Source organism: Arvicola amphibius, chromosome 5 (assembly GCF_903992535.2).
Source record: "Arvicola amphibius chromosome 5, mArvAmp1.2, whole genome shotgun sequence".
In the NCBI taxonomy this organism is placed as follows: domain Eukaryota; kingdom Metazoa; phylum Chordata; class Mammalia; order Rodentia; family Cricetidae; genus Arvicola; species Arvicola amphibius.
This window is the reverse complement of record NC_052051.1, coordinates 47773802-47800098: the sequence shown is the minus strand read 5'-3', so window position 1 is coordinate 47800098 and position 26297 is coordinate 47773802. Positions and strand designations below refer to the sequence as shown.

At 42.2% G+C, this 26297-nt stretch overlaps 1 protein-coding gene across 1 annotated transcript in view; it reads left to right on the top strand.

The window, feature by feature from the left end:
- The window catches only part of Acoxl (acyl-CoA oxidase like), a 257337-nt gene that overhangs the window by 93684 nt on the left and 137356 nt on the right, over positions 1–26297 (top strand). The gene's annotated exons all lie outside the window — the stretch shown is intronic.

The following is a 26297-nucleotide window of genomic DNA, read 5'->3' as shown; positions in this document are numbered from 1 at the left end:
GTAGATATCATATTGGGCAGCTTTGATGAATATTTGTTACTTCTAATAGACTTCCAGTGGTATCCTCAAGACTTTCTATAGGTAAGATCTCAACATATGCAAGTAAAGACAATGTTCTGAACACCTAAATGGTCTTTATGGGCATTGCTTTCCATTTTTAGCAATATTTTGTCTTTGATTCTGTTCTGCCTGCTACTAGTGTAGATCACTCCAGCACCAGGGATGCTATTTGCTACTGTTTCTACCACTTTGGCTTCCAGTTTGCTGCTTTGAACAGAAAGCATATCTCTTCTATAGGGCACCTTTTTTAAAAAAAAAATACGGTATAATGACCCTTGCTTTGTTTATGGGATGCTCAGTGCACTCAAGTTAAATTGTATTATTGGTGAGGTTTCATTTACTCCTGCTCTTCATTCTTTCTTTTTCTCCAGCTCATGGATTTTTTTGTGTGTTGGTAGGTATAGGTGTTGGGATGGGTAGATGTATGTGTGGGTGAGCTTGTACAAGAGCATACATGAACTGGAGACCAGAGGTCAACATGAGGCATCTTCCTCAGTTACTCTCCATCTTTATCCTTGGATCCAAGGTCTCTCTCTGAACCTAGAGCTCACCAGTTGGATAGATGGATGGTCAGCAAGCCCCAGAGGTCCTCATGTCTCCACTTCCCCCGATGCTGGGCTTACAGAGAACACTCCTGTAACAGGCTCAGCTCGTGGAATTTTTTTTTAAATCCTTCTATTTCTTTTTGCTTTTTTAATACTAAGTAAATACTTTCTAGTGTAGTATTTATTCCTTTAAATAATTAAAATTTTTAAAATTCATTTTATTTGTTTACTGAGCATATTTGCATGTGTGTGCATACTAAGACGCACATGTGGAGGTCAGAGGATAACTTGTGGGAGTTAGTTCTCTCCTTCCACCATGGGAGTTCCAAAGTTAGAACTCTGGCTGTCAGATTGGGTGGCAAGTGTGCGAATCCACTGAGCCATCTCACTGTACATTTTAATTAATATTTATATAGTTCTTTGCCCATATCCTCCCTTTAGGGTTCTTTCTTTTATTGAAAATAGATTTTTTAAAAAATCCCAGCACTCAGGAGGCAGAGGCAGCCAGATCTCTGTGAGTTCGAGGTCAGCCTGGTCTACAAAAACTAGTTCCAGGACAGGAACCAAAAGCTACAGAGAAACCCTGTCTTGAAAACAAAAAAACAAAAAAATAAGAAGAAAAAAGAAAATAGATTTTTTATATCATATACTGTGATTATCGTTCCCCTCCCCCACCATTTCCCCTTTCTATTACATGATTTTGCATATGCCTCATCTACAGAAATTACACATTCTAACATACAGTATACTATTACTTTACATAATTTTCATGACTTTTGTGAAAGAGGAGAAATAAGAAACCTCTATTCCTATGGTTTGTTACAGTTCTCTTCATTTTTATTCCTTTTTTATTTTTTGATATTATAATATAATCACATCATCTCCCCTTCTACTTTTTTCCTACCAAAATCTCCTATATATCCCTCCTTGCTCTCTTGCAAATCTATGGCCTCTTTTCTCATTAATTGTTGTTATGCCCATATATGTATATACATTTATATTTCTAAACACACAAAAATATACCGTGCTCAGCCCTATAATGTTAGTTGTATGTATATTTTCAGGGCTGATCATTGGTTGTTGGATAACCAGTTGGTGTGCTCCTCCCACTCTCGGCATTCCTGAGTTACCCCATAGTTCCCTGTGTAGGGTTGAGGCCTCGCCCCACTTCATGTTAGCGTTTCTATTGTTGCTGTCCTTGTTCAGCTCATGTTTAGGCAGTCATATTGGTGTGGCCTAGTGGGCGTGGCTTCTGACAGTCCTCAGAGACAACCTCACAGCAAATCCCTGATCCTCTGGCCCTTACAGTCTTCCTGCCCCCTCTTCTGCAATGTTCTCTGAGCCATAGGTGGGAGCACATCACACTTCCTGTTGAGCATGCCTGGTTCTTCTAATTTGTTCTCTGGGTTTGTATTGCAATCTGGTACATTTCTTGACTCCAAAACAGCATTTTTTCCAGTTTACTCTTTGGTACCATTATCATGAAATATATTACATTTGTGTATGTTACAGCACCCATGACAAAATTATTTTCATATTACTCTATTTGACTGGTTTTTCTATCAGTTAAAAGTGGAAGCATAGGGCTGCAGAGTTGGCTCAAAAGTTGTTGGCACAGGTTGCTTTTGCAAAAGACCCACGTTAGATTCCTAGCATTGACTTGGAAACTTATAACTGCCTATAACTCCAGTTCCAGGGGATCCAACACCCTCTTCTAGCGTCTGCTGGCACTAGGCATACACACACATACATGCTGGTACATACATTCACACTGTACATACAAAGATGCAGAACAATGCATACATGCAGGCAAAACACTTATACAAATGAAATAAATTTAAATATTTTTAGAAGTCACAGTTACCTAGTGTAACTGCCAACATAAATCCCCATTACATGTAATTCCTCTTTCATTTCAGCTCAGGGAACTTCAGTTCATGTTTTTTATGCTGTTAGTTCTGAACAGCTCTTCTGTTTTGTTTACCTGTGAAAACCATTATTTCATGTTAATTTCTGAAGGATAACTTTGTTGGCTGTAACCCACCCACAACACTTTGAGCTGCCTTAGGGCTCCATTGCTTCTCATGAGAATCTGTTTGCCAATCTTATTGATTTTCCCTTATATCAGTGGGGTCAGCCTGGGGGTGGTGACCCTTTCACAGGGGTTGCACATCAAATATCCTGCACATCAGATATTTATATTATGATCCATAACAGCAGCAAAATTATATCTATGAAATGGCAATGAAATAATTTTTCAGTGGGGGCCACCACATTGTGAGGAACTGTATTAAAGGGTCGCAGTGTCAGGAAGGTTGAGAGCCTCTGCCTCACACACTGTTGCTTTCTTTTCTGAAGATTTTCATTTTGTCGTTAGGGTCCGTGTTTTTGCTGTGTCCATTGAATCTGTCTTTGTTGTATTTGAGTTTGTTGAGTCTCACATGGGGTGATTATTTTTCAAAAGATCTGGTAAATTTTTAGCTGTTAGTTTTTTAAGTTTTAAAATCATTTTTATTTTATCTTTTCATGTTGTGTGTATGCATCATGGTGCTTATGTTAGGGTCATGTGGAGGTCAGAGGTCAAGTTGGAGAAGTCAGTTCTCTTCTTTCACTGTGTAGGTCCTGGGGATGGAGCTGCAGTGGTCAGTTTGGCAGCCCATGCCCTTACTTATGAAGCCATCCATTTCTCTGTTCTATTCTCTCATTTTCCTGCCATCTTTTCTTTCTTGTTTCTCCTATTCCCTGCTTGGGGGTGCGCGTATGGGCCTCCCTCTCCCATTGCCTGCATGGGGTGTGCACATGGGTCTCACTCTCCCATTATCTGCATGGGGTACATGCATGGGCCTCAAGTCTCCTATTGCATGCATGGGGGTGTGGGCATGGCCTCACTCTCCCTTTGCCTGCATGGGGTGCACGCATGGGTCTCCCTCTCCCATTGTCTGCATGTGGTATGTGCATGACCTCCACATCTCCCATTGCCTGCATGGGGTGTGCGCGTGGAACAGTGCTTCTGTGCTATTGGGGCTGAAGGGGAGAAAATAAGAGATGCCAGCATCTTGCTTCTATTGGTAAAGTCATACTCTCAGACCAGGAGGGGTAAGACAGTCCTACTTGGTTATACCTTCCTGCAGTAGAACTTCCATCACACGAAACCTCTGGTGCAGAAAAAGGAGATACAAATGTATTGTTTTTCCAACATCAGACTGTCACTTTTTTTTTGCTGAAATTTGTATAACATTGAATAGCTTTCTTCATATATATATATATATATATACACATATATACATATATATATGTATATATACCCTAGAATATTTCCCAAAGATTGTATCTATTATTGTACAGATCATTTTTTCCTTGATTAAATGACAAACACTTTGGTATTAGTACTATTGAATGTAACCCAGCAGAAGTGGAGTCCATTTAAAGGTGAAAATAGCATTTTCCTTTGAGTAAAGTCTAGAAGCATACTGCTGTCTCAAGTCCAGTCTGTGACCTAGGTGAGCAAGAACTTGCTAACTCTTGGCAGGAATTCTGTGGTTTAATCTTCAATACCCTTCCAGAACCTTCTGAAATGCATCTACTCAGGCTGTCATCTTGAGTTGCATTCTTTGGCATCCCATGACTTAGATAATTTCTAGTACCCTAAGATCTTACAAATAAACTCAAACGACCTTGTAGAAGTTTATTTCCAGGCTGTATCCGCGTGGAGCAGATGGATTGATTTTGTCACAGGCATAATACATTGTTAATTTTGGAAATGGTTTTTGTAAAGAAAACAAGCTGGGTTATTTTCTTTTTAATTTTCAGTTATGTGCAAGGATATATCAGTATAAAGAAATAAAATGGGCTTTGTAGAACTCAAAAGACAACATTGCTCTCTGGGATGGCCCAGGAGGTAACTGGAGTCAGAGAAAGGGTAGGCAGACAGAGCATGGTAGTGAAATGTGGGAAGATACGGAAGATCATCTCACAGTGAACTACTGGGACACACTCAGCCTTATCGGCCACTGTAGATATCCACCTGGTGGAGGGCAGAAAACCGGTGGTGGGTGCTCGGGCCAAGTCCAACAGAGGGTGCTTTTCGTTGCTGTGTTTTAGGCCTTGACAGTTGGCGTGGTCAGTCAACACCTGACATCCACATCCCGAACATCATTAGGAGAACTGAGTAGCTAGCGAGTCTTAAGTATAAGTTGAAGTCTAGCTTTGTTGAGAAGGATGGCTATGACAACAGAGACCCAGTAAAAGAGAAAGAAATTCCCCCAGAGAAGTGTTCCCCCAAAGCGTTATATTCTGTTGCCAATAGAACAGTAAAGTCGCTTTTACTTATCATTTCAACTGTAGAATCAAGGATGAAAGGGGAAGCCTGGAAGAAGCTGTGTTGGTAGAGGACCAGGACTCGTTCATTTTCCAAGAGATTAGAGCAGAAAGTAGGAGGAGGTTAAAGCAAGGGCTTGTCTGCTGAGGCGACTGGAAGGAAGACCAGGGACTTGTCAGAATGAGGAAGAACTATTTTCAGCATCAGAAGCAGGAGTCCAATCACCTTCACAGACCCTTCTCGGGTCAATTAGGCACTTGCTGGTGACAACTAGGTTGGTCGATTGAATGTATCCCACTGGGGTAAGCCTGTTATCACTCACCTCTGTCCTATAAAAGCTGAAGCAAGCCACAAAATAGCATGGATGAAGGCAAAACTTGATCCACAATCTTACAAACTTGAAAGTTGTCCTGACAGAAAAAAAGTACCTCAAAGCAAAAAAATGTTAGATTAAATTGATTATATAAAAGTGCAGGCTTGGGCTCAGCAGTTCAGAGCACCGGCTCCTCCTTGATTCAAAACAGAAAGCAGAGAGAACAGACTTGGAAACCTCCAAGCCCACCCCAGTGACACACCTCCTCCCATAAGGCCACACCTCCTAATTATTTTTTAATTAATTAATTAATTTTAAAAATTTCATTTCACATTCCAACCAAAGTTATCCCTCTGCAAAAAGTGATAGTCTTTTTCCTTTCCAATTTGTATCCCCTTGATCTCCCCTTGTGGTCTTATTGCTCTAGCAAGAACCTCAAGTACTAAATTGAATAGATATAGAGAGAGTGGACAACCTTGTCTTGCTCCTGATTTCAGTGGAATTGCTTTGAATTTCTCTCCATTTAATTTGATTTTGGCTTTTGGCTTGTTGTAACTTGCTTTTATTAAGTTTAGATATGTTCCTTGTATCCCTGATCTCTCCAAGACCTTTATCATGAAGGGGTGTTGGATTTTGTCAAAGGCTTTTTCAGCATCTAGTGATATGGTCTTGTGTTTTTCTTCTTTCTGTTTGCTTATTACATTGACAGATTTCTATATATTGAGCCAACCCTGCATCTCTGGGATGAAGCCTACTTGGTTACACTGGACAATTTTTTTAAATATGTGTTTTTGGATTTGGTTTGCCAGTATTTTATTGAGCATTTTTGCATCAATGTTCATGAGGGAGATTAATTCTCTATCTTTGTTGTATTTTTTTTTTTTTTGTGGTTTGGGTATCAGGGTAACTGAAGCCTCGTAAAAAGGAGTTTGGCAGTGTTCCTTCTGTTTCTATTGTGTGGAACAATTTGAGAAGTGTTGGTATTAGCTCTTCTTTGAAGTTCTGGTAGAATACTGCACTGAAACCATCTGGTCCTGGACTCCTTTTTTGGTTGGGAGACTTTTAATGACTGCTTCTATTTCCTTAGGGGTTATAGGTCTATTTAAATTGTTTATCTGGTCTTGATTTAATTTTGGTACATGGTACCTATCCAGAAAATTGTTTGTTTCTTTTAAAATTTTCAGTTTTGTGGAATACAGGTTTTTGAAGTATAACCTGGTAATTCTTTGTATTTCCTCAGTGTTGGCTGTTGTGTCCCTTCAAATTTTGTTAACTTGGATATTCTCTCTCTGCCTTTTAGTTAGTTTGGATAAGGTTTGTCTATCTTGTTGATTTTCTTAAAGAACCAACTCTTTGTTTCATTGATTCTTTGTATTGTTCTCTTTGTTTCTATTTTATTGATTTCATCCCTCAATTTGATTATTTCTTGGCATCTATTCCTCCTGAGTGAGTTTGCTTCTTTTTGTTCTAGAGCTTTCAGATGTTCTGTTAATTTGCTAGTATGGGATTTCTTCAATTTCTTTGTGTAGGCATTTAGTGCTATGAACTTTCCTCTTAGCACTGCTTTCATAGTGTCCCATAAGTTTGGATATGTTGTACATTCATTTTCATTGAATTCTAGAAAGTCTTTAATTTCTTTCTTATTTCTTCCTTGATCCAGGGGTGATTCAGTTGGGCATTATTCAGTTTTCATGACTTTTTAGGCTTTCTGGAATTTGCATTGTTGTTGCAGTCCAACTTTAAGCCATGGTGATCTGATGAGGTATATTGGGTTATTCCAACTTTTCTGTATCTGTTGAGGTTTGCTTTGTTACCGAGTATGTGGTTAGTTTTTGAGAAGGTTTCATGAGGTGCTGAGAAGAAGGTATATTCTTTTATGTTTGGATGAAATGTTCTATAGATGTCTGTTAAGTCCATTTGAGTCATAATATCTATTAGTTCCTTTATTTCTCTGTTAATTTTCTGTCTGGTAGTGGTGTGCAGTGGTGAGAGTGGAGTATTGAAGTCTCCCACTATTAGTGCGTGGGACTTGATGTATGATTTAAACTTTAGTAATGTCTCTTTTTCAAATGTGGACGCTCTTGTATATGCTTTGGAGCATAGATGTTCAGAATTGAGATTTCCTCTTGATGGATTTTTCCTGTGATTAATATGAAATGTCCTTCTTTGTCTCTTTTGATTGATTTTAGTTTGAAGTCTGTTTTGTTGGATATTAAGATAGCTACACCAGCTTATTTCTTTGGTCCATTTGATTGGAAAATCTTTTCCCAACCCCTTACTCTGAGATGATGTCTGCCTTTGTAGTTGAGCTGCATTTCTTGTATGCAGCAGAAGGATGGGTTCTGTTTTTGTATCCAGTCTGTTAGCCTGTGTCTTTTTATAGGCGAATTGAGTCCATTGATATTAGGGGGTATTAATGACCAGTGATTGCTAGTTCCTGTTATTTTTGTTGTTGTTGTTGTAGTATTGTGTGTGCATTTCCCTTCTTTGGGATTTGTTGCTGTGGGATTATCTATTGCCTGTGTTTTTGTGGGTATAGCTTTCTTCCTTGGGTTGGAGTTTTTCTTCTAGTACTTTGGGTATGGCTGAATTTGTGGATAGGTATTGTTTAAATCTGGTTTTGGCATGGAATATCTTTTCTCCATCTATGAAAGTTTTGCTGGGTATATGGTAGTCTGGGCTGACATTTGTGATCTCTTGGTGTCTGCATAATGCTTGACCAGGGCCCTCTGGCTTTCAGAGTTTCCATTGGGAAGTCAGGTGTGATTCTGATGGGTCTGCCTTTACACGTTACTTGGCCTTTTTCCTTTGCAGCTCTTAATATTCTTCCTTTATTCTGTATGTTTAATGTTTTGATTATTATGTGTTGAATGGAATTTTGGTCTAGTCTGTTTGGTGTTCTGTAAGCTTCTTGTCATTGGCATGTCCTTCTTTAGGTTTGGAAAGTTTTCTTCTATAATTTTGTTGAATATAGTTTCTGTGCCTTTGAGCAGGACTTCTCCTTATCCTATTCCTATTATTCTTAGGTTCAGTCTTTTCATGGTGTCCTAAATTTTCAGTTAAGAATTTGTTGGATTTAGCTGATACGTGGTGGTGCATGCCTTTAATCTCAGCAACGGGGGCAGAGACAGGTGGATCTCTGTGAGTTCAAGGCCAGCCTGGTCTACAAGAGACAGGACAGGCTCCAAAGTTATAGAGAAACCCTGTCTTGAAAAACCAAAAAAAGAATTTATTAGATTTGATATTTTCTTTGACCAATCTCTTTCCTCTATCATATCTTCAACACCTGAGATTCTATCTTCCATCTCTTGTATTCTGTTGTTTATCTTGCATCTGTAGTTCCTGGACATTTATTCAGATTTTCTATTTCCATAAATCCCTATTCTGTGTTTTCTTTATTGCCTCTATTTCAGTTTTTAAGTCTTGATCTATTTTTGTCATCTGTTTGATTGCTTTTTCTTGGTTTTCTTTAAGGGATTTGTTGATATATTCCAATATTTTGTTTGTCTTTTCCTCCATTTATTTAAGGAAAATTTTCATTTTCTCTTTAAGAGCCTCAATCATCTTCATAAAGTTATTTTTAAGGCCATTTTCTTCTGCTTCATCTACATTGGGATGTTCAGGTCTTGCTGTTGTAGAACCACTAGTTTCTCCTGGTGCTTATTTCTCTTTATGTTGTTGACTGTATTCTTACCTTGCTGTCTACCCACTTCTTCCTCTAGTCAGTAAAGGTGGAGCCTGTGCTTCAGAAAATGCCTCTTCCTCCAATTGGTGAAATTGCTTCTCTGTGGCTCTATTGATTGCTCTTCCAAAAGCAGTCAGGGCAGAGCCTCAGGTGATTGCTCCTCCAGGGATAGGTGGGGACATGGCTCTGGTGATCATTTCTCTATGTGCAGGTGGGTCTGTGGCTCCAGTGGTTGCTGATGCAGAGAGGTAGCTCCTGCAGAGAATGACACTGGATGCTGGCTGGGACACAGGTGCCCTTTCCCGGAGGGACTTCTTAATATAGTTCTGGAAGCTGCTGCTGCTGATGCTCCTGGGCCACTGTGGCTGCCGTCACACCCTTTCTTTGATGCTTCCGGGCCAGGCCAGGGCTGCTGTCCCTCCCTCTCTGTCTGATGCTTCTGGGCCTGACTAGGAATGCAACTGCCTCCACACTCCCTCTCTCTCTGATTCTCCACATCTCCTAATTCTTTCTAAACAGTTCCACTAATTGAGGCCCAAATATCCAAACATATATGTGTGTGTGTTTATTTATGCATATAATTATATATAATTAAAGAAAAGCATATTAAGTGATGCAACATTTTGTTTTGATGATTTAGCAAAGACAATAATACTCAGACCTGCAGGAATGTTTTAAGATAGGCTGACTTACATATCAGAAGGAATCAAAACTGATGGGATCTTTCTAGAAAGTGAGCTGGTGACATGTCTCAGGAGTTTTAAGAAAAACTTGCAATTTTCTATGTAGTAGTACATTTTATTCCTGGAAATTTACCCTAAGAAATTAATACTGAAAATCTAGCTTCAAATATATTTAATGACAAAATAAATAAAAAAGTTATTTGCAATAACTCTTTAGGAGAGAAGAAAAGCACACATAGAACCCTCATGACTGGAAAGGAAATGATTGCGACCCAAGGTTTCAACTAGGAAATCTCAACACCCGTTCTAACAACTGTACACCAACTGCACAGAGTGCCACAGAAGATGCAGAAAAACCAGCAGTGCTACCAGCCAGCCAGAACCAACCTGCATTTACAGGCTCAGCATCACAGCACACATCCTTTTCAGATGCCCAGCTAGACTTTTCAAAATAGACCCTATCGTGTGCCACAGAAGAAACTGCAACAGTTTCTAAATTGAGGTCATGCCAGGCATGGTGACTAATGCCCGTCATCCCAGCACTCAGTAGTCCGAATACCCAGATTCAAACTAATAATCAATAAGAGGGGAATTTCCAAACACTTGCAAACTAAACAAGTTTAATAATAACCCATAATGAACAAGGAGCTCAGAAGCAAAATTTTAAAAATATGAAAATATCACAAAGTTTGTGCAAAGTGCTAAGAGAGAAATTAGTGACAGCAAATGCATATATTAGTATACTAACATCATCTAGATATTGATATCTAATACATTAACATATCTAATATATATGAGAAAGATCTAAGCTACTATATCAAGAACCTAGAAAAAGAATAAAATAGACTAAAAAGAAGCAGAGAATAAAATAATAAGGACAAGAGCAGGAATCACTGGGATTGAGAAAACGGAACTATAGAAAATACTGAGGAGTAAAAAGTTGTTATATGAAATAATAAAATTCACAAGTATCCAGCTGTCAAACAAAAATAAAGAAAACATACATTGCTGACATCAGAAACAGACTGGGGCTATTTCTACTCACAGTAAAATTGGCCAATTCCTTAAAAACCTCAAAATATTATAGCTTGTCTGCTGTGTATGAGACCTGGACTAACCCTATAGCTTGTCCTCTGTGTATGAGACTTGTAACAACCCTATAGTTTCCAAAACAGAGAGAGACAACACAATAAAAAGAAATCATACAACAGTGTCATTCATGAATGTAGACGTAGAAGTCTAATGAAATTAAGTGTTAGACTTTGGCAAAATAACAGTTTCTCATGGTGACCAACTGGGCTTTGTTACAGGGATCCAAGCTTGCTTAATATTAAAAATTCAATATAATTTCCCCTATTAGATTCATATAAAGAAGAAAAATAATATAGTCACATCATCTTGTAGAGAAAGCATTTAAACTTTGACACATCTTAATGATTGAAAACTCTCATTTAGAGTTCAGTTTGGTGGCAAGGCCTGTAATCCTAGCTCCTTGGGAAGCTGCGGCAGAAGGATCCTAAGTTCAAGGCTCACTTAGGCTACAGAGTGGGTTTAAGTCTCAGTTATAATTGTGGTTCCCCATCAGTCACCAGGTAGCATAAGGAGACCCTGACTCAAATATAAAAGCGTTCTGGGAATATAACCCAGAGGCAGAGTGTTTACCAAGGTGTGTGGAGCCCCAGGTTCAGTCCCCAGGACCATACAACAAAAGGTAAGCAAATGCAAGAGCAACAACTGGGATCCTCTCGTTTAAATAAGAACAGAGGGGCTAGAGAAGGCATGGGTAAAGAGCATTGGCTGCTTTCACAGAGGATCCAGGTTCAGTTCTCAGCACCTACATGGTTGCTCATAACCATTTGTCACGCCAATTTAAGGGTATTCAGTACCCTCTTCTGGCCTCTGGAGGCACCAGGCACACATACATACATGCAGGCAAACACTGACATAAAATAAAGGTAAATTAAAAAATATAAGTAAGAGTAGAGATGGCTGTGACTAACTTGATAAAGAACACCTCAAAAAATAGAAAAAAGTACAGTCAACGTCATACTTAGTGAAAGACTATTTCTCTAGGAGCAGGCGTGACAAGGATTTGTGGTCCTATTATTCCCGTTGAGCATGGCGGTTCGAAGTTGTGGTCGGTTCAGTAGTGAAGAAAATAAAATGAAATGATCATATAAATTGGACAGCAAGTAATCAAACAATTTTTATATCCCTATGACAGGACTGTATAGAAAATGCCGAAGCATCTACAGAACCATCTTGTGTTGGGAGTAGTGAGACCCCAGATCCTGAATTTCTTGTAATCCCCTGATCTGAGTGCCTACAGCTGCTCTGAGCATGAGACCTTCAGGAGTTCCTGATGGCAGGAGAGTGGTTTCTGGTGGGTTTGGCTGGGGCGTGGCTATCTCTATATAATCTGCCCCTGAACACAATAAAGGGGGCATTCTTGGGGAATTCAAGGATGACCTGTGTCACTGTCTTTCTGTCTGTCTATGTTTGTGTATTTTAACCTCCTGCCTCTTGCCCAAAGTGGGTGCCAGCGCACAGAACACAGACACGGGGGCGCGGTGCGCGGCAATTGGAGATCTCCACCGAGATAGCGGCTATTGGAGGTCCCCACTGAGATATTGGCAGTTGGAGGTTCCACAGAGGACGTCAGGATTTACCATACCCCAAATCCACCCTCACCTTCTGAGGGCGACCTCTCAGCATTCCCTAGTTCCCGATATCTCAGCTGGCACCTCCAATTGCCGATATCTCGGTGGGAAGTGGGAACAGAAAAGTGGGGACAGAAAGACAGTGACACGGGACATCCTTGAATTCCCCAAGAATACCCCCTTTATTGTGTTCAGGGGCAGATTATATAGAGATAGCCACGCCCCAACCAAACCCACCAGAAACCACTCTCCTGCCATCAGGAACTCCTGAAGGTCTCGTGCTCAGAGCAGCTGTAGGCACTCAGATCAGGGGATTACAAGAAATTCAGGATCTGGGGTCTCACTGATCCCAACAATCTTGGAACTGTAACTTATAGCTGAGACTGCCTGCCGTGGGCTGACAAGTTCACTGCTGAGGTCGTCTATAGCAGAGATCCTGTCTCCAAGGGAATACTTTCTCTCAGTATCACAGTGTCAGGGATATTGTGCACCTCAGGGGAGGCATTTGGGAGTCAGTCCATCTTAAGATGTGAGTTCAGTATTCTCTGATACACGAAAGTCACATGCGAAACCCACATGGACTTCTGCACACTTGTAGTGAGTGTGGGGATCCTGGGGCTAAAATGATGAACGATAATATTAGTTAGTCATACATTGCCTAACTATGGGCACATTCTGAGAACTGCGTGACTGGGCAATTTTTATCAGTTTTAACCTTGTCTTTGGGGATTGCTGTCATAAACAGAGATAGTCGTTGACCAATATGTCATTGTGTGCCATAGGATTGCTCAATTCCATAAAAATGTTAACTGCTAGGTACACATTTAAGAAAATGTCCATGAGACCTGTGTTCTGAAAACACTGATGGAACGAGACAAAGATCTAACTCTGTAGAGAGCTAGTCCGTGTTTATGGTTGAGAGGCTGTGGTGTTTTAGGAGCCTAAGGACACCTTTCACCTCTAAGGCTGTGGGTTAAGAGTGAAGGTGGAGATGCCAGCTCTCCTTTAATTATCTCAGGAAAATGTTCTTGTTGCCAAGGCTATTCTGAGGCATTGAGATATGGATGCTCTGTCACCCAGTGTCCATCTTTAGTAATGGGTGCTGAGTGCCAGGGCTCAGCATTTGTCTCTGTGCCCTCGGGGAGACCAGAGTCTCTGGCTGGCTGTTCAGGTTATCGATGCCCGTAGTCACTGCTGCACCTGCTGCAGATGGAGAAGAGAGAGAAAGATGGCCTGGCTCCCAACAGGAATCTATTCCTCACCTGAGCAGCTGAGGTGCTACAATATCCTGAGATGGTGTGACGAGGGAGAATGTCACCCTGTAGACAGGATCTCGGATAGAGACTACCTCAACAGTGAAGTCATTAACGCACACCAAACAGTCTCAGCCGTAATCTATGTCTCCACATTTTGCAACATTGTAGATTTGTTTTGAATTCATTAGGATACAGCTCAAGGAAGCCCAGTCCTGATGCCTGACTAACCAAGTTTTGTCACTCATAGCTATTGCTAAGGCTGGAGTTCGGAAAGAGTAAATTAATTTTCCTCGTGTGGTAGCCAACTGAAATCACTCAGGCTCCTCACTAAGGTCAGCTGATTGGCTCTGGAAAGAATCTCTTGCTTCCATGGCTTTGTCCACACCATCCTCATCCTCAGGCTGTGTTTTGTCCATCTTATTTCAGCCTGGAATTCAGAGGGAAAATTCACTGCTGTTCCTCAATATACATAAAGGGGCCAGCTGATATCGGTTTTCCACCACATGGACACACACACAATACACTGATACATAGACACACACACAGACTCACATAGACATACACAGAGACGTGTATTACAGACAGACACACAGACACACATACATAGGAAGACACACAGACATACACACAAGACACACACAGATACACACAAACATGCAGCACACATATAGACACACATATATACACAGAAAGACACACACCACATATATGCACATACACAGATATACACACATACACATACAGACAGATATACAGACACATACACAGGCACACAGCTATGCACAAACACACAGACACATACACAGACACACAGATATGTACAAACACACAGCATATACACAGAAACATACAAGCACACATACAGACAGAAACATATACACAGATACACACATATACACATACACAGATATACACAAACACATAGCACACACACAGACACAGACAAACACATACACACATACACACAGACAGACACATACAGACACACACACAGCGCACACAAAAACAGACAAGTACACATACAGACAGACACATACATACAGACACACACCACATATATACACACAGGTACACACATATACACATACACAAATAGACATACACAAATGTACACAAACACACAGCACACACACAGACAGACACATACACACAGACACACACCACATATATACACACAGGTACACACATATACACATACATAAATAGACATACACAAATGTACACAAACACACAGCACACACACAGACAGACACATACAGACACACACCACATATATACACACAGGTACACATACAGATATACACACAGACATACACCACATATATACACACAGATACACATACAGATATACACACAAACACACAGGCACACACAGATACACAGATATATACAAACACATAGCACACAGACACAGACAAACACATACACACAGACAGACACACAAACACAGTCACACACACAGACACACATATACACAAAACAGATACACATACAGACACATATACACACATACACAGACAAACATACTTACAGACACACACACATTTTAATGTCAGCGTTAGTGTGCCTTCTTTGTCATCAATTTCATTTTTTTCTTTTTTATTGATTTTTATTGAGCTCTACAATTTTCTCTGCTCCCCTCTTTGCTTCTCCCCTCCCTCCTTCAACCCTCCTCCAAGGTCCCCATGCTCCCAATTTACTCAGGAGATCTTGTCTTTTTCTACTTCCCATGTAGTTTAGATCTATGTAAGTCTCTCTTACTGTCCTTATTGTTGTCTAAGTTCTCTGGGATTGTGGGTTGTAGGCTGGCTTTCTTTGCTTTATGTTTAAAAACCACCTATTAGTAAGCACATGTGATAACTGTCTTTCTGTGTCTGGGTACCTCACTCGAAATAATGTTTTCTAGCTCCATCCATTTTCCTGCAAAATTCAAGATGTCATTTTTTTCTGCTGTGTAGTACTCCATTGTGTAAATGTACCACATTTTCCTTATCCATTCTTCCATGGAAGGGCATTTAGGTTGTTTCCAGTTTCTGGCTATGATAAACAAAGCTGCTATGAACATAGTTGAGCACATGTCCTTGTGGCACGATTGAGCATCCTTTGGATATATACCCAACATTGGTATTACTGGGTCTTGAGGAATGTTGTTTCCCAATTTTCTGAGAAATTGCCACACTGACATCCAAAGGGGTTGTACCAGCTTGCATTCCCATCAGCAATGCAGAAGTGTTCCCTTTCCCCCACAGCCTCTCCAGCATAAGTTGTCATCAATGTTTTTGATCTTGGCCATTCTTACAGGTATAAGATAGAATCTCAGAGTTGTTTTGATTTGCATTTCTCTGATGACTAAGGATATTGAACATTTCCTTAAGTGTCTTTCAGCCATTTTAGATTCCTCTGTTGAGAGTTCTCTGTTTAAGTCTGTACTCCATTTTTTTTATTGGATTATGTGTTCTTTTGGTGACCAATTTCTTGAGTTCTTTGTATATTTTGGAGATCAGATCTCTGTCTGAGGTAGGGTTAGTGAAGATCTTTTCCCTTTCTGCAGGCTGTCATTTTGTCTTGTTGACCGTGTCCTTTGCTTTACAGAAGCTTTTCAGTTTCAGAAGGTCCCATTTATTAATTGTTTCTCTCATTATCTGTGCTTCTGGGGTTATATTCAGGGAGTTGTCTCCTGTGCCAATGCATTCAAGTGTATTTCCCACTTCCTTTTCTATAAGGTTCAGTGTGGCTGGCTTTATGTTGAGGTCTTTGATCCAATTGGACTTGAGTTTTGTGCATGGTGATAGATATGGGTCTATTTCATTCTTCTACCATTCTGATATCCAGTTATGCCCACACCATTTGTTAAATATGCTTTCTTTTTTCCACTTGATATTTTTTGCTTTTTTGTCAAAAATCAGGTATTCGAAGATGTGTGGATTGATATCTGGATCTTCTATTTGGTTCCATTGGTCCTCCTGTCTGTTGTTATGCCAATACCTGGCTGTTTTCAGTACTGTAGCTCTGTAGTAGAGTTTGAAGTCAGGGATTGTGATGCCTCCAGAAGTTCTTTTATTATACAGGATTGTTTTGGCTATTCTGTGTTTTTTGCTTTTCCATATGAAGTTGAGTACTGTTCTTTCCAGGTCTGTGAAGACCAATTTCATTTTTTTAACTGAATGCTGGAAGCAGACTTTCTCCTTTGCCTTAAAGGTCTTTTTATAGAAGCTTTGGTGGACAGAATAAAAAAAAACAACTTTTGGGGAAATTTTTAATCACTTTCTTTGGGACGAGTAGACTGGCAGATTATCTTGAAGACTGTGATTTGAATGGTAAGGACTGTGATGGTGGCCCCAGCTGTTCCTTGGACATCTGATATACCAGGCATGTAGCTACATCTCACTTGGTTCTGGCTGTCATTCTAAGCCCATTTACAGTCAAGGAACCTGAGGCTTCCTGAACAAGACAATCCACACACAGGTGGCAGCATCTGCATCTCTTGTAAGCCAGGTGTGCATGGTCCCAAGCCAGGTGTGCATGGTCCCAAGTCAGGTGTGCATGATCCCAAGCCTGTATGCATGGTCCCAAGCCAGGTGCGCATGGTCCCAAGCCAGGTGTGGATGGTCCTAAGCCAGGTGTGCATGGTCCCAAGCCAGCTGTGGATGGTCCCAAGTCAGGTATGCATGGTACCAAGCCTGAGCTTCCACAATCATGTCTCCTGCTGCCCCTCACCCCACCAGTGATATAAATTGGGATGTGATGGCTCAGTCCTGGGATGGCCTCCCACTGGCAACAACGGGTACCAGAACAACACAAGAACATATTGATCAGAAGCGAAGCTATGCTCCTTGGTGTTTGTCTTAAAGAGGTTTCTTTGAACCAGAATGCGATAGATACGATCTACTTTTATTTAAATAGATGAACTCTCAAAGAAGAACAGGGATCTTGGCCAGTCTCTGAGGCCTTGAGAGCCTACTTTTGGTCTTTTCTGTCAGATGGTGACTTTGGTCAGAAAGAACCTATTCAGTAGAACACAGGGAGAGTGCTGTGGGTCCTTATCTTTGGTCTGAAGGGCATCTGAGCTCTCCAGGTCACCTATTGACTCAGAGGAAAAAGTGCCTTGTTCCTAATCACTCCAGACTCTTGCAGGATGCTCCATTCTGTGCTGCTGCCACGGTGCCAATGACAAAAATGGTCTTCACCATCTCAGAGAGCAGAGTCTTGGGTCCTGCCAGATACTGACCACAACCTCTGTGTGCTGCCTGTTGGGTAGAGACCTGGCATGATCTGTGAGAAAGGGAGATGAGGGGAATGATGGCAACGGCTCTTTCCCAAAGAGCTACACGCTAGCAGTGGCATGTAAGCTCCAGCATCTGTGTCTGTAGGCTTGGGCCACTGTCCTCATTTGCCATGTAGACTTTCCAGCACTGACATGAAAGCAATAAACTAGCATGTCTTTCTGTATATTCTCACCAAATAGCCCACGTTTAAAACTTGTCATTGTCATTAATCTCACATTGGAAGAACTGTGTGTCTAGCATCTGCCCTTGACCTTGAGATGTCTTGGGGTGCAAGGTCAGTGTGCAAGCTGGTTCACAGGCATCCCTCCTCCATCACTATCAGGATGTTTGGAGACCCAAATGTTATTTCTAGAGTGTTTACAAGATTAGAATTTTATTTTGAAAGCTTTCTTGAGAGCAGTTTTTGTAGTAATTACAGTTAAGGGTTTTGTGTGTGTGTGTGTGTGTGTGTGTGTGTGTGTGTGCAGCACCAATGCATATGCTTGTATAGGGCAGAGGTCTTCACCAGGTACCATCCTCTACCTTTTTCACTTTGTTGTTGTTGTTATTATTATTACTATCATTTGAACCAAGGTCTCCCACTGAACCTGGAGCTTACCATTTTGGCTAGAGTCCCGGATCTGCCTGTCTCCTCCCAACCACCAGAGGTTGTATTTGTCCAACATTGACTTGGCTGACATCCAAACTCAGGTGCTCCTGATTACAAAGCAAGCACTTTATCTACTGAGCCATCTCCTCCGCCCAAGGCCACTGGGAAAGCAATGTTTATCTATGGCATACATAGACCTGCAGACACACACACTTCTTTCATCTGCTGTATAGATGGATGGAAAATTGTTTAGTTGAAGAATGACAGCTAAAACCTGGTAGATCTAACATGTCAAGTATGATCTTTTGTGCAGGATTTCTCAGAGTCCAAAGAGAAAACCATTAAGCATTCAGCTTTAAACAAAAATAGCATCATGGGAAGCCAGTCCCCATTTTGATGCCAAGCTTGACCCCATGGGAATCAGATAGGGTTGAGTGTGGCAAGGCTCGGAGCTGGGGATTGGGGTGTTGATGTCCACACATTATCTGATAATAAGAAGCCAGGTTTTTGATAGTTGGACCCCCGTCTTCTGGGTCCAATAAATGTTTGTGTTAGTGTAGCCATGCCCAAAACACTCCACACAAACAACTAAGGAACTATAAGTGGGAAGGATTAGTTAGACTCGAGGTTTCAATCCATCACAGCAAGGAAGGCATAAAGGCCTTTATTGAGGAATATGTAGTAGAGTCTCCTCACATTTCCAAAGGAGACAATGCTAGAACCAGGTTCTTCTGTAATCATCAAGTTTCCACCCTTAGTGACCTGCTTCTGCCAGCTAGGCTCTCCTTGAGGGCCCATGGCCCTCCTAAAATAACACTACTAGCTGGAGGACAAATGTTGAAATATGACCTCATGGGACATCTTAGATTCACACGGTGCTATGATGGTGTCCTTAAAATCTTTGGTTTTGATTCTGGGGAGATGGCTCAGTGGGTAAAGTGTGTGATGTGCAAGCATTAGGAGCTGAGTTCAGGTCCCCAGAAGCCACCTAAAAACCAGACACAGTGGCACATATTTGTAACTCCAGTTCTGGGGGCATGGAATTTGGCAGAGCCCAGGGGCTTGCTGGCTGTGCATCCTGAGCACAGCATCAGGCTCTGGCTAAGTGAGAGACCCTGCTCAAAACATCAGTGTGAGAGACCCTGCTTAAAACATAAGTGGGAAACAATAGAGGACAAACAGCTGATGTCAACCTCTTGCCTCCACATGCACACACACAGACAAGTATACCCAGACATATGTGCATGCTGTACACATGCACACACACAGACAAGTATACCCAGACATATGTGCATGCTGTACACATGCACACACACAGACAAGTATACGCAGACATATGTGCGTGCTGTACACATGCACACACACAGACAAGTATACCCAGACATATGTGCGTGCTGTACACATGCACACACACAGACAAGTATACCCAGACATATGTGCGTGCTGTACACATGCACACACACAGACAAGTATACCCAGACATATGTGCGTGCTGTACACATGCACACACACAGACAAGTATACCCATCCATATGTGTGTGCTGTACACATGCACACACACAGACATGTATACCCAGACATATGTGTGCTGTACACATGCACACACACAGACACGTATACCCAGACATGTGTGTGCTGTATACATGCACACACACAGACAAGTATACCCAGACATATGTGTGCTGTATACATGTACACACACAGAGAAGTATACCCAGACATATGTGTGCTGCACATATGCACACACACAGACTAGTATACCCAGACATGTATGTGTGCTGCACACATGCACACACTGCACACAATTCTTTCTTTCTCTGATTTGTACAAATAATTGCACGCTAAGTTCTAAACCTAGGAGTGTCCCCTAAGAGAGGAGAAACAGAAAGCATTGGGCTGGGGCTCTCTGAGAGGTTGAGGTATCTCTGTAAAGTGATATGGGAATGGGCTGTGGGTGTCCCACTGAGGACACTCACCGGTTCCCTTGACTGTAGCCTGAAATTGAATTATTAATAAATCCCAGTGGCCACGGATATGTGTCTGGGGCCCAGCTTCTATCTGCAGAGGTCTGCACCACGACACTGGACGAAGTGAGTTTTCCTCTCTTTCCTCTGGCTGAGGAGATGCCTGTGAACTAGCTTGCACTTCGCTTGTACCCCGAGACTGAGGGTGAAGGACAGAGGCTCAGCCACACAGGCTTTTCTCCTTCCAGGGCGACTGCATGTCATTCACAGCAGACTGAGGCAATGATGCTTCAGAGCAGGAAACATGGGAAGCAATTATCTTTTTAGTAGGTCACTGGCCTCCTTTGGGAGAAGAGACCAGAGGGAGAGCAGGGAAGGCAGGCAGCACGGTCCCCCCCCCCCCCCAGAGGCTGCGCCTGCAGTAGCTGCCTTGGTGATTAATAGCCGTGTCACTTCCCGTGAATGTTGCTTTAAGCAGCCGTGTTCAAAATTGAGTAGGGATGAAATACAACAACCGAAAATAAATGTTTCCTCTATTCCTTAGTTGTTGCTGGAGTCCAGAAATAGCTTTTCAGATCTATAGTTCTAAAAGGCATCATTCACAGCTCTCTCTGAGGCCTGGATTGATTTTCACATGGCTATCATTGTGTATATCAGCACGGCGCTTAGTTTTATAAAGATCAGGAGAAAGCTAAGTGATTTGAGTTGTTTTCCTTTGGTGGGAGTGCTGAAATAAGAACTGTGTTTACAGAGAAAAATATACCCTTTACATGTGTTTTTAACAAAAAAAATAGTAACCCAGTGGAAGAAAAGACAGGAAGAATATTGTATCCATATAGATCATATTTTGGAACAATAAAAATGTCTGGCAGGCAGTAATTGCTGGCCAGCTGCAGGGATTACAGCCCAGTGAGCTATGTTCAGGGTAGCATGCCAAGATGCTGGCAACCAGGGAAGGAGCCCTCAGTGTGCCCAACTGGGTCCTGACAGCATGAACAAGAGGATGACTCAGAATGACTGGGCAAGGTTGGCATGTGGGCCATGCTTTCTACGGCCCAGAGTCTTGATATTCCTTTTTATTTGCTGCTTCTCTTGCAGTTAGCCAACCAGCTTGGGGCTAATAGTGGCCGTCCTAGGACTGACCTCTATTGGCATCTCTGAGTAGAAGAGTCATTAATCTTTAGTGCCACCTCTAAAGCCAGGTACAGCATCAGATAGGTAAGGAGCCAATAGAAACTCCCGTTCAGTGCTTTGGAGACTGTCAGCATCCGAGGAAAGGAGCGGGTATGCCCCACTTTCTGTATATCCACTGGTTTCTTTCTGCTCTCCTATAAGAAAGCCAGGGTAGGGCTGTCGGTATTACAGGGATTTCTCAGTCTCATCAATTTCTTTCCTGTCTATTGCTTCTACCAGTGCTCTACTGTCAGAGTTACTTCTTTGTTCATAACAACTATAAATAAGTAAACATTTCAGGAAAGAGTGGGGGTGGCAGGTGGGAAGCTGGAGTGCGGTTGCTGAGATGATGTGATATCCAATGTGCCCTCCTTTCTTTCTTTTCTGGGAGTCCCTGTTCCAGGCCAAGCTGGGGCACATGAAAACGTGCAGGTTGAGGCAGACAGTAGAGACCGTAGACATGTAGGTTGTTCTGACTTCCAGATATGTAGAGGCCAACTGGTCAGGAAGATTGCCATCTTTAAGTGGTTTATTGTTCATAGTGCCCTAGAAAAAAGGGGGTGTCCACCCACCAGGGCCACATAGGGAAACAGTAGTGTCAGTGAGCAGATGGAGGATGCCAAAGGAAAGGATGGACCACAAAGGCTAAGCAGGCTAAGCAGGCTAGGACTGATTAGTCGGATACTAGGGCTCTGATATCTTGAAGCTCTCCTCAGTGGTCTGATACCTGGCCCTGGGTGTCATCTGGGGTGACATGTGCTGGGCATCAGTGCCCTACATTGTGATAGCCTTATCCATGAGGTATTGGGGTTTCTGGATTTGCTAGCTTACATTTGGATGCTGCAGTCATGGGGACATCATTTGCTATCTTTAGGAATGAGCTCACCCTGGGAGGTGGGGCTCACACTCCAGAATCAGCAAGGCTCTGGGAGGAGAAGCATCAGCAACTATCAGTTAGTGCAGACTTAAAGAGAGAGAGGCTGGCATTGGAGGGAGGACCACAGAGGGAATACTTAGGGCATTCTAAGGAGAAGCCACTTTGCTTTGATTGGTTTGGTTCTGTTCCAGTTTTTGAAGGAACGGATTAAAGAGAGGGAGAAAAATCAAAACAGTCTCAGTGTCAAGAGAGAACATGTGGCTGGGTTCACCACAAATGAGTCCAGTTAGGTATATGACAGTTGGGTTTGAGGCTGGTGGAGGCACTGAGTCCTGCATGGACAGAAAGTACAAACAATCATTAAAGGTTCAAGCAAGGCCCAAGTTAACTCCTAGATACCAGACAGGGGCATTTGGATTAGATTCCCAAGCATCTGGCTCCTATACTTTAAATGCCTGTCGAATGCCTATGTATGGCTGTATGCCAAAGAACTAATCGTCAGGTTAGGAGGTGGTGATAAATTATTGTGGCCGAAGAAAAGAAACCCATCCATGGTGGGTGTGGTAGTTTGAATGAAAATGGCTCCCATAGGATCCTAGGGAGTGGCTCTATTTGATGTGTGGTTTTGCTGGAGTAGGTGTTTGAGGAAGTATGTCACTAGAGGCAGACTTAGAGGTTTCAGAAGCTCAAGCCAGGCCCACTGACTCACTCTCTTCCTGCTGCCTGCTAAGATGTAGAAGTCTGAGCTTCCTCCAGCACCATGTCTGGCGGCCATGCTTCCTGACATGATAATGGACTAAACCTCTGAATGTAAGACAGCCCCAATTAAAGGCTTTCTTTTATAAGAGTTTTCCATGGTCGTGATGTCTCTTCACATCTATAGAAGACTGTCTAAGGCAATGGGGCTAGAAAGCTAGTGCCTCCTGAGCCATCAGTTAAACTCAGTGAGTGGATGGCACTCTGAAGGTTTGCAGGGCAGAGATAACTATGCCCTGAGCAAACAGTTTGGTGGCCCTAAAGCCCAGCACAGCCCATCATGAGAGCAGACTCTACAGCTGCCAGATCATTCTATTTTACAAAGACTATTTACAAATATATGCATATATCCTTGTAAAACCTCTCAAGTTTATGAAATCACCTATAATCCTGCAGTGGATTGGCCGATCTTCCTGCACATGACGAGATATAGTCTGAGGCCTGCTGTGTGGACTCTTGGTGGTCTCTCTGGCCTGTGCCTATTACTGTATTGAACTATGAGGGTCAAAGAGGAAGTGGGACCATCACAAATCACACTGGGAAACTGATTGTATTAGTTTTGTTTTCTCTTGCTGTGATCAAACACCCTGGGGAGAAAAAGCAACTGAAGGAAGAAAGGGTCTGTTTTAGCTCACGGTTTAAACATCAGTCCATCATGGTGGGGAAGGCTTGGCACTGGGAGCCGTGGTGGGGAAGGCTTGGCACAGGGAGCGTGAGGAAGCTGGTCGCACTGTTTCTGTAGGACAGAAGAAGGCAGTGATAAATACCTCTGCTAGCTTTCTCTGTCTCATGCAGTCTGGGAGCCCAGGCCACGGACTGATGCTCATATTCAGCGTGGGTCTCCCACCTCAGTAAACCTGATCTAGAGAATTCCTCACAGGGTTGCCCAGAGTCTTGTCTCCTAGGTGACTCTAGATCCTGTCACGTTGTCAACAAGTTGGCAGCTGCTAACCCCCACACTGATCTAGCATCCAAAGAACCTTCCTTGAGGTCTTGACCAGGCCACTCTGCCATGTTTGCCTGCATTTCTTCATCTGCAAAACCCATTCATTTCATATTGTGTATCTGTTGTGTGCTGTGTCAAAACAAAGACTTGCTTGAAGAAACAGAAACTTTGGTGGAACTCTATTTAAAATTGTATGGCTATCATGATTTTTCAGCAAATCAAGATCTAAAAGATGTTATCGATCATTTCCTTTGCCGTCTCTGTGTGAGTAAAGTACCCTGCAATGATATTTTGGAAATCCGAGATGAAATACTGGTGATTGACAGGGATGGAAGGCTGGGCCATCCTAACTGTGTCTTCTCTGTGTTCTGGGCTATGAGCCCCATGTCTGGGACTTGACCTTGGACCTGGCAGGTGCCCAGAATCTAGTGTAGTGTTGGCACAGCTGTCTCCCAGAGGAGTAGGCTGCATATGGCCATGTCTAGTGTGGATAAATTGGGCCTTAATAATTGCAAAGAAACTTACAGTAGAATTATAAAACAAAATTAAAACTCTAGATAGCGGGGACAAATAGAACATTTTAAGTAACTGCATGAGACCATTTATGCTGCTATGGCAAAAACACAATAGATGGGGTAGACTTAAACAGTGAGCATTTGTGTCTTGTGGTTCTGGGTCTTGTGGTTGGAATGCCAAGGTCCAAGAACCGGCAGATTTCAGTGTCTGTGTAGTTTGTCTTCTGATCTGTCCTCTTGAGTGTCCTTACCTGACCTTCCTGCAACACACTGAGTTGAAGGAGGGTTTGCTGGGTAAATCAGATTAGCACCCCACCCTTATGACTTCATTTAACTTTAATTACTTCCTAAAAGCCCTATCTCCAAACAGTTACTTGGGAATTAGGGCTTCAGTGTATGAATTTTGTGGGGGCACAATTCAGTCCATAGCAATAACCTAACATTATGATGACACCCTTATTGAAAATGAAGTTTCTTTTTCTGTTTTTGGACTCATCATGATCCAGCTGGAACTGAGAGGTTACCCTGCATACTGCTCAACCTCTCATTTGAGACCATGCCCTGCTGTGGTTGGGTGGAGATGGTGTGGACGAAAGGGCATGGACCGAGGGCAGGGGGTGATAGTGTTCCTGGGACAACCATCTGGAGTGGTCAGACTGTGCCCAGGGATGTCTGCTCACTCTGCTTGTAACATTCTGGCCCAGTGTATGCCTGGGTTGGTTTGCCTCCTCCCCTCCCACATGTGTGACACAGCCAGGTTGTGATTTGTAAATGCCTTATGCCAATGGCTCTCAACCTTCCTGATGCTGCGATCCTTTAACACAGTTCTTTATGTTGTGGTGATCCCAACCATAAAATTAATTTTGTTGCTACTTTATAACTGTAATTTTGCTACTGTTACGAATCATAATATAGATATCTGATGTGATAATCATAATACAGATAACTGATGTGACCCTCAAAGGTGCAAAGATTAAAACTTTGAAAAATTTGCTGTAAGTGTATGGGTATCCTTGGCTCAATAGTGTCTATAACATAGGTTTGTTTGCTTTGGATGTTTAGTGTGTGTGTGTGTAAGATGTTATTTTTAAAAAATAAAAACTAAGTTCATGGCTACTTAAAAGCAGAATATCATCAACCCGAGTCAGAGAGTATTGGCCGGCACCAGGGTTTGCCCATGGGCATCGCTGCAGGGACAGTCCCAGGAATTGCATCGAGGAAAGACATGAGATGCACCTGCCTCCAAGTGCCCTGCAGCTGTTGTAACAAGACACAGGGGCTTCAGTTGAATACTATGCCACGCAGAACTGCAGGGGGCTTAGGAGGGCTGAGAGTAATGATCTACCTGTGAATCTGACAGGCGCGTGGAGGCCACCACCACCCTCCTTGTTGAGAATGTCCATTTGAAATATGTTCTAGGCTACGGCTCCTGTCCTATTAATTATGTTACAAACCTAGTAAAGCTGAATAATTAATGATCATGGGGCACTTGAAGCTCGGAAATGTCATGTAAATGTTAAGGAGTACAAATTACTCCATGTAGTAGATAGATCTGTTTTGCCTTCCATGTATCCCGTGGTGGGAAGGTTCATTTCTAGGAAAACTAAAAAATTTGCTTGGGGTTTTCCTCGCATGGTTGGACTATCTTAACTTACTGCCTTAACCGCATTT